The sequence below is a fragment of the Triticum urartu genome, chromosome 1A (assembly GCF_056163025.1).
Source record: "Triticum urartu cultivar PI428250 chromosome 1A, HENAU_Tu73, whole genome shotgun sequence".
NCBI lineage: Eukaryota > Viridiplantae > Streptophyta > Magnoliopsida > Poales > Poaceae > Triticum > Triticum urartu.
In genome coordinates, this window is record NC_141873.1 from 466,198,439 (window position 1) to 466,208,494 (window position 10,056).

Sequence of the window (10,056 nt, forward strand, 5' to 3'; positions counted from 1 at the left end):
CTGTATAAAAAAAGCACTACCGGAGTCCTTCAAAGATGCATCTCCAAAGAGGAAGGGCGGAAGCTTTTGGCAGAAATTCACGCCGGACTCGGCGGCCACCATGCCGTAGCCCGGGCCCTTGTAAGCAAGGCCTTCCGTACAGGTTTTTATTGGCCGACGGCCCGGGTAGATGCACAGGACTTGGTCCAACGCTGCGTCGGTTGCCAGCTTTTTGCAAACCAAAGCCACATGCCACCCACCGCCCTCCAAACAATCCCCATTAGCTGGCCCTTCACGGTCTGGGGGCTTGACATGGTTGGACCCCTTAAAGGGGGAACCCATAAGAAAAAATACTTACTGGTCATGGTGGATAAATTCACCAAATGGATAGAAGCCAAACCTGTTAAAACGGTCGAATCCGGACCGGTGATAGACTTCATATCCGGGATTGTACACCGTTATGGCGTCCCCCACAGCATCATCACTGACAACGGCACGAACTTCATGGCCGACGAGGTAAAACTCTGGTGCAGCAACATGGGCATTAAGCTCGATTATGCCTCTGTCTATCACCCACAAACTAACGACCAAGTTGAGCGAGTAAATGGTCTTATCATAGTGTGGTCCTTAAAGGAGTCTAACACGCACTGGGTAGAGGAGCTCGACTCCATACTCTGGGGGCTGCGGACCATGCTGAATCGTACTACCGGATACACACCCTTCTTTATGGTGTACGGCGTAGAGGCGGTTCTGCCCTGTGACATAATTCATGACTCACCTCGAGTGCGCATGTACGAAGAAAGAGAAGCCGAGCTCGATCGGCAGGACAGTCTGGACACCCTGGAGGAGGAGCGCGACGTGGCGAAAGCCCGTTCCGCATTCTATCAGCAACAGGCTCGCAGATACCAAAGCAGAGAAGTACGGGCCAAAACTTATAATATTGGCGAGCTAGTTCTACGCCTGCCGGAGAAGAAAAAGACCAAGCTCGAGCCCAAATGGGAAGGTCCCTTCATTATTGACCAAGTTCTGACCGGTGGAGCGTACCGTCTGCAGGATGCATCGAATAATCGACTTGAGCCGAACCCATGGAACGCAGCCAGGCTCCAAAGATTCTACGCCTAGTGCCGGACTCTATGTTCGTCTCCTTCCTCTGTCCATTTTTTGCATATACATTATTCGTATTTTTTCTCTTTCTTTCTTTTATTCTTTCTCAAGGCCTTCAAGGGCCAACTTGTGCCTTACTTGCACACTATTGACGCGCTAATCGCGCTCATTATACCTGGGGGCTTCTTACACAGAAGCTTAATTATTTATCTAGGATTCATGCCACGCACATGTGTTATTCTTCCGCATGTACCTTTTCTTCGCCATTATATGCATCGATATGACTTAAGTTTTGGCCAAGCTGGGTTGCCTGGCTCTTGTATTTATGCCCTACGTTCCCGTTAATTCGGTTAGGGCATAAGGGGAGCACATCTGCGATTGTTACTATCGGGTCAGCCGGATGTGTACCTCAGACTGGGTGAAGCCGAAAGCTAGCGTTCTTAAGGGAATATTTGCTTAGTGAACAAAAGATGATTTTTATTTATTTTCCTTATGTGCCCCTAGATGTTTTTTCCTGCGTCTCCTCTCGCAGTCCGGACATGCACTTTAGGGCATGCATACCCAGGGAAAGGAACCCTTAACGGAACTATTCTCCCTGGAAGATGTTTCTTACTACCCATGTAATATAACATAACTAGTTGGGTACTTGTCTATTCAAGCACTAATGACCCCCACGCCTGGTTTCCATGCATACCCCGGTTCTTATATAACTGAGCGGTTATTCGGATACACTCCGGACTATCGGGTCCCGAGGTTGAAGCGAAAAGGTCCGCCATGACAAATGATTTACAATCCGGCTAGAAGGCATTATACATGTCACTTCAATTACATAGTCATGTAGACTGACTAAATTCCTCTTCTATACCATCCAACAGGCTGTCTAGCCTACAATCCTGTTGGGAACACTTTGCGGCTAATTCTACTTGCCCATACACTAAGCTAACGGGGATCTCTTTCCCATCGGGCCCCACAGGTCCGACCTCGGCCATGTGGTTTGGGTCAGCCTTGGTATATCGCGTCTTCACCATGGCCCAGGCTTCCCTGGCACCTTGACGGCAGGCCGATATATTCCATAATCGGAAGTGCCGCCGTGCTCCCTTGAGCTTCTCCGCAAGTTCTCCAATGCCTGCTGGCAGGGAGACGGATGGCCACAAGGCCTGGGCAATACCTTGCATCACCTGTCGAACTTGTTCGTGCAGTTGTGAGAGCTTGGGTAGAAGATCACCCGCAGACCCGGGCATCTCCTCCGCGGGAAGACCCGTCAGCATACCTGCAGACATAATCTGTTAGTCGGCTTCTCCGCCGCACTCTTTTAAGGGTTCGTTCAAGCACTTACTGAAAATGCCGCGTCGAAGCCGCTTATTCTCCTTCACGGAGTCCGCAAGCTGGGCTCGAACATCTTTCAGTTCCACGCTCAGCTTGGTATTGGCGTCTTGGAGATTGTTTTTCTCCCGCATGACCTTAGTCAGCACACGTTCGCCAGCCTTTAGCTGTCGTACGACATGCTGGTCCTCCGGATTCTCTCCGGAGTCATCTGCAATATCTATTGTTAGATCTGCAGCCATGCCGCACAGTATATGGTACCTCTCATTCTTTGAAACAAATGTTACCAGCTGGGGACTTTTCAGGTTCCTTCAATGCGGCAACGGCGGCCCGAAGTTGGGTCTTGCATTCCTCCAACTCCTGTGACAGTCGAGTATTCTTCTCTGTAAGAACCTGCACAATAAACGATCCTTAAATCAGGTGTGCCAACTGTTTCAAGTCTCAGGGGCTACTGATATATATATACTCATCAAATTTTCTTACCCGTACATCCTTTACATACTGGTCCGTGGCTCTGTCTAGACCATTTTGAGCAGCACGGATGTACGCATCTCCCGAGTTGAATGCATCAAACGCCTCTTGGGAGAAACAAGCGTCACGGAGTACGGCTCGGCGACGCCTGTGATTCATGGCGCTCTCCACTTCGGAATTCGTAGCGGATATCTTATCCGCATCCTTTGTAGAAGGAGCATCCGGCATGTACCTCGTGTTAGCTTCCGCCTCTGTGTCCGGCCCTCAAGCCCGACTGGTAGAGGCGTGATCAGTGACCTCTCCGGATATTGTCCGGCGAGCATTCTTCCTTCTAGGAAACACGGGTGTTATTATGTTTTTAAAGATGACAACCATGGAGTGAGGTGTTGCATCATACCTCTGCGTCGGCGTCTCCGTTCGGACCGCCTTCCCTTTTAGCCTGTCCGGCTTTGAAACCCCTTGTTGGCGAGTCGCCGCGGGCTCGGCATGGCGTCCTGAGGGCCTTCCCTATAAAACACTGTTTGTATACGGTAGGTGAAGTGCATAAAAGGAAATCCTTTTCGAAGGTTGGGACTCCGGTCTCATTTACCTGCAAGGCTGGGAGTAGCCCAGGGTAGTCGGCTATAATGGCCACCATGGCATCAGCACAGCTTAGCTGATAGAAAATCCTATCAATCAGCTCCATGAATATGTCTGGATTCTCTTTCAGGCCGGGGTCGAGGACCCTCTCAGGATCCTCCGGTTGTGGAGGTGGGCTATTGATCTCCCCTACCGCCTTACGCAGTTCCTGCGATGAAACGGTAAGGTAAATATTTATCATGAAAACAAGGGTAGGATGGAAGTAAAAAGAGCGGAAGCTCACCCAGCTTCGAGGGTTATTCATGGAGAATCCATCCCGTGGCTTGATGCGGAGGAACTCCTCTTCTTCCCCCTTATACAGATCGGATAGAATTTTTTCTAGAGCAACAACTGAGTCCGGTCCCTTGCGCCCTCAGCGATTGGCATCATCTTCCCCATTGAAGTACCACAATGGGTGGTCTCGATATTGAAGTGGCTGCACCCCCCGCATAATGCATATTGCCGTAACCTCGGTTATGGTCAGTCCTGATTTGGCCAGCAACTTTATCCGGCCCATCAGATAAAATATGTCTCTATCATCTTCCTCCTGTGGGCTCCGTGGGCGCTAGCTTAGGCGTTTCTTCAAAGGGGCGTTGTCGAACTCAGGAAGACCAATCCGAATAGGATCCGAGAGAGGAACATCCTCCATATAAAACCACTCCGAAGGCCAGTCCTCGGACGTCTTCTTCGGGGTACCGGATGGGTATCCGGTCCCGGCGATACGCCATACTTCGGCTCCGCCCACTTGATATATTGATCCCCTCTGTGTACGGGGCACAAGGCAGAACAACTTCTTCCGCAGCGCGAAATGAGCTTCGCAACCCAGAAACAGCTCGCAAAGGGCTACATAACCAGCGATGTGCAGTATGGAGGCAGGGGTGAGGTTGTGCAATTGGAGGCCGTAGAACTCGAGGAGCCCTTGGAGAAATGAATGGATTGGAAATCCGAGTCCCCTTAACAAATAAGGGACAAGGCATACCCGCTCTCCCTTAGAGGGGTTGGGAAAGCTCTCCGCTTGCTCCCCGCCATTATAGGTGGCGAGCCCGGCTCGAACCGGGACCATATACGCTGGAGGGAGGAATCCCTGGGTCTATAGCTTCACTAATTGGCTGTGCGGGACGGAACACTTCTCCCAGTCTCCGGGCTTGGGGCTGCGGGAGCGAGAGGAGGAGCTACGCTGGACGGCCATGTTGGGATGGATTTTTTCAGGCGCGCTCCGATGAATGCTCGCTGAGGGAGGATGGTGTGTGAGGGAGTCCTGGATTAGGGGGTATCCGGACAACCGGACTCTATTCTTTGGCTGGACTGTTGGACTATGAAGATACAAGATTGAAGACTTCGTCTCGTATCCGCATGAGACTCTACTTGGCGTGGAAGACAAGCTAGGCAACACGGATATGGATATCTCCTCCTTTGTAACCGACCTTGTGTAACCCTAGCCCCTTCCGGTGTCTATATAAATCGGAGGGTTTTAGTCCGTAGGACAACATACAATCATACCATAGGCTAGCTTCTAGGGTTTAGCCTCTCCGATCTCATGGTAGATCAACTCTTGTAATACACATATCATCAAGAATAAATCAAGCAGGACGTAGGGTTTTACCTCCATCAAGAGGGCCCGAACCTGGGTAAAACATCGTGTCCCCTGCCTTCTGTTACCATCCGCCTTAGACGCACAGTTCGGGACCCCCTACCCGAGATCTGCCGGTTTTGACACCGACATTGGTGCTTTCATTGAGAGTTCCTCTGTGTCGTCACCGTTAGGCTTGATGGCTCCTACGATCATTGATAGCGATGCAGTCCAGGTGAGACTTTTCTCCCCAGACAGATCTTTGTGTTCGGCGGCTTCGCACTGCGGGCCGACTCGCTTGGCTATCTGGAGCAGATCAGAAGTTACGCCCGTGGCCACCAGGTCAGGTTTGGAAGCTTAAACTACACGGCCGATATCCACGAAGACTTGATCTTCGACGGATTCGAGTCTCTGCCTTGTGCGTCACACGGTCACGATGAGTACGATTTAGCTCTACCATCGGACAGTGTTCAGGAGATCGCACCGGCAGCCGCTCCGACCCTCAATTCGGAGCCAGTTGCGCCGTCGATGGACGGGTGGATAGACCCCGCCACGGAGGCCTTATCCTCAGCGGCGATCGAGCCGAACATCGACCTTACCCTGCACGAGAGCCGTGTTGTGAAACTGCCGGATCCTTCTCCGGCCACAGACTCCGAACCGCCTGCCCCCGTTCCTAGCAAATCCGATTGGGCGCCGATCATGGAGTTTACCTCCGCGGATATTTTTCAGCACTCGCCCTTTGGCGACATATTGAACTCATTAAGGTCTCTCTCCTTGTCAGAAGGATCCTGGCCGAACTATGCCCGGCAGGATTGGGATGCGGATGACGAAGAAATTCACTGCCCACCCACCACCCACTTAGTAGCCACTGTCGACGACTTAACCGACATGCTCGACTTCGACTCCGAATACATCGACGGTATGGACGACGATGCGGGAGAAGAAGAAGAACCACTGCCCACAGGGCACTGGACAGCCACCTCATCATACGATATATACATGGTGGACACACCCAAAGAAGGCAATGGCGACGAGACAGCGGAGGATGACCCCTCCAAGAAGCAACCCAAGCGCCGACGTCAACAGCGCCGCTCTAAGTCCCGCCAAAGCAAAAGTGGTGATACCGGCACAGGAGATAATAGCACTCCGGATAGTGCCGAAGATGGCAACAATCCCACCCAGCATGATTTAGGGCAGGAGGAGGGAGAAGCCAGCCCTCCTGAGAGAGCGGCAGATGAAGAAGAGGAGGATGACAATTACATGCCTCCCTCTGAAGACGAGGCAAGCCTCGACGATGACGAATTCGTCGTGCCAGAGGATCCTGTCGAACAAGAGCGCTTCAAGCGACGGCTTATAGCCATAGAAAATAGCCTTAAGAAAAAGCAGCAGCAGCTTCAAGCTGATCAAGATCTGCTAGCGGACAGATGGACTGAAGTCCTGGCGGTCGAGGAATATAAACTCGAACGCCCCTCCAAGAGTTACCCAAAATGCAGGTTGCTACCCCGACTAGAGGAACAAGCGTATGACACGGCTGATCGGCCACCTCGTGGCCGCGACATAGAGGCATTCCAGCCAAAAGCTCAGCCCGCACCCCGACGCCATTCAAATAAAAAGGCATGGGGAAATACGCCAGACCTGCGAGATGTATTGGAGGACAAAGCAAAACATGCAAGATCGATCTACGGATCACGAGGGCGCACCACTATGCGAGACGATAATCGTCACGCCGGATACAGTAAAAGTAAATCCGGTCGGGCCGAGTACAGCGGGCAAGACTCATTGGAGCTGCGTCGCGATATAGCCCAGTACAGAGGTGGCGCACACCCCTTATGCTTCACAGACGAAGTAATGGATCATCAAATCCCAGAGGGTTTCAAACCCATAAATATAGAATCATACGACGACACAACAGATCCTGCGGTATGGATCGAGGATTTCCTCCTGTATATCCATATGGCACGCGGTGATGATCTACACGCCATTAAATACCTCCCACTCAAACTCAAAGGACCAGCTCGGCATTGGCTCAATAGCTTACCAGCAGAGTCCATCGGCTGTTGGGAAGATCTGGAAGCCGCATTCCTCGACAACTTTCAAGGCACTTATGTGCGACCACCAGATGTCGATGACTTGAGCCACATAATTCAACAGCCAGAGGAATCGGCCAGGCAATTCTGGACACGGTTCCTAACAAAGAAAAATCAAATCATCGACTGTCCGGATGCAGAGGCCCTAGTAGCTTTCAGGCACAACATCCGTGACGAGTGGCTAGCCCGGCACCTGGGTCAGGAAAAAGCCGAAATCTATGGCAGCCCTCACGACACTCATGACCTACTTTTATGCGGGAGAAGACAGCTGGCTGGCTCGCAGTAATAACATATCAAAGAACCATGATATTTCGGATACCAAAGACGGCAATAGCAGGCCACGTCGCAACAAACATAAGCACCACATTAACAGCGACAATACAGAGGATACGGCAGTCAATGCCGGATTCAAAGGCTCTAAACCCGGTCAACAGAAAAAGCCATTCAAAAGAAGCACTCTGGGCCCGTCCTGTTTGGACCGTATACTCGATCGCTCGTGTCAAATACACGGCACCCCCAACAAGCCAGCCAATCACACCAACAGGGATTGTTGGGTGTTCAAGCAGGCCGGCAAGTTAAATGCCGAAGACAAAGATAAGGGGCCACATAGTGATGACGAGGAAGAGCCCCGGCAGCCGAACACCGGAGGACAGAAGAGGTTCCCCCCACAAGTGCGGACGGTGAACATGATATATGCAACCCACATCCCCAAGAGGGAGCGGAAGCATGCGCTCAGGGACGTATATGCGTTGGAGCCAGTCGCCCCAAAGTTCAACCCATGGTCCTTCTGTCCGATCACCTTCGATCGAGGGACCACCCCACTAGTATCCGTCATGGCGGATTCGCCGCACTGGTCCTAGACCCAATCATTGACGGATTTCACCTCACTCGAGTCCTTATGGATGGTGGCAGCAGCCTGAACCTGCTTTACCAGGACACAATGCGCAAAATGGGTATAGACCCCTCAAGGATCAAACCCACAAAAACGACCTTTAAAGGCGTCATACCAGGTGTAGAGGCCCATTGCATAGGATCAGTCACACTGGAAGTGGTCTTCGGATCCCAGAATAACTACCGAAGGGAAGTAGTCTTCGATATAGTCCCGTTCCGCAATGGTTATCATGCACTGCTCAGGCGAACCGCATTTGCGAGATTCAATGCGGTACCGCATTATGCATACCTCAAGCTCAAGATGCCAGGACCTCAGGGGGTCATTACAGTTAATGGAAACACAGAGCGCTCTCTCCGAACGGAGGAGCACACTGCGGCCCTCGCAGCAGAAGCGCAATGCAGCCTCTTAAGGCAATCCACTAGTTCGGCGTTTAAGGACCCGAACACCTTCAAGCGCGCCCGAAGCAATCGGCAACAGGACCGCCTGGCACGTTCCGAGCTTGCATAGCAATGCGGCCCCCACCCCGGCCCAAGCCAAACGGCTAAACTCGTGCCACGCATACATAATTACGCACTAAAAATACCATGGGCACATGTAGGGTGGGGGCACGATTACGACATGCTCCAAGACGCGGCTTAAACCGCACTAGGGGCTTCCTGCTTTGTTATTTTTCTCTTTCAGGACTTTAATCTCTGGAAACCCTGTCCGGCAGCATGATTGCCGAATATATGATGCAGCAACCAAGAAGGCAGAAAGCTACGTCACACCACGGAACTCCCAGGAGGATTACGATAACGAGTGAAATAATTGCTTTAATACCATTCTTCAGCTTGCCCTTGGAAGGGACATAGTCCTACTTTTTGCTTATCACTTTACCTGTATCATTCTGCTTTACCGCACCTTTTTGAATAAACAATGCATATCATTAAGACTATTACTACATTCTTCTTTTTTAAAATATATATGTCCATTCATGACATCCAGCACCCGTACACTCTGGTACGGCCAATACGCTAGGGGCTTAAGCATACCCCATAATACGGCGTGAGAAGTTCGAACACTTTCGACAGTGCGGCATTCCGAACTTATAACATTATATGCATCAGCTCCGAATCATGTCTTGGGTCAATAGTTGGGTTTGCCGGCTCCCATGTTTTGGTACCTTACGTTCTGCTATATCGGCTAAGGTAGCACTAGGAGAACTACTACGATTGTTCCCCGGTTCTGCTGGGCTAAGCACCGCAGTAGAGAAAGCTAAAACTGACTGTCATGATAAGGCGAGAGACTGGTCGCTGTTCGAGAGGTTTCGAGTCCCTAAAGACTTACGCCGCTTAGAGCGAGGAGTCGGCCCTGTCCGGCTTAAGGCGTGTATCGCGCCCTGAATTCGGCCTTCCGAACACTAGGGGCTTCGCCAAAATTTAAAATTATAGAATTCTATGGCTAAGTGAGAGTGATAATGCATTATAGTCCGATTGCCTTGTTCGTTGTGCTGAGCACCTCCCTCGACGGACCCAAAAATGGGAACAAGAGTGCTCATGTTTATCTCGAACACCCCAGCACTAGTGGCATGGGGGCAGAAGCCGACGACTAGCCATCTCTCAGATTTGATAAACAGCCGAACAGAAGGTAATATTTTAAATCCAGACAAGCGTTGCATAGCGCATATGAACAAGTTTTCATGCATACAGGATTACACGAGCAAGTTTACTCAAATATTATGTCTTTCGTACACTCGTCCGCTACGAGACGGACACCCTCATAGTACATCTCGGGGTGGCGATGCTCCTTGCCCTCCGGCGGCCCTTCCTTGATCAGCTTCACGGCGTCCAACTTGGCCCATTGCACCTTCACACAGGCGAAAGCCCGGCGTGCACCTTCGGTGCAGACGGACTGCTTGATGACCTCCAGCCGTGGGCAGGCATCCACAAGCCGCCTCACCAGGCCGAAGTAGATGTTGGGAAGGGCGTCGCCAGGCCACATCCGGACTATAAAGCCCTTCATGGCCTGTTCGG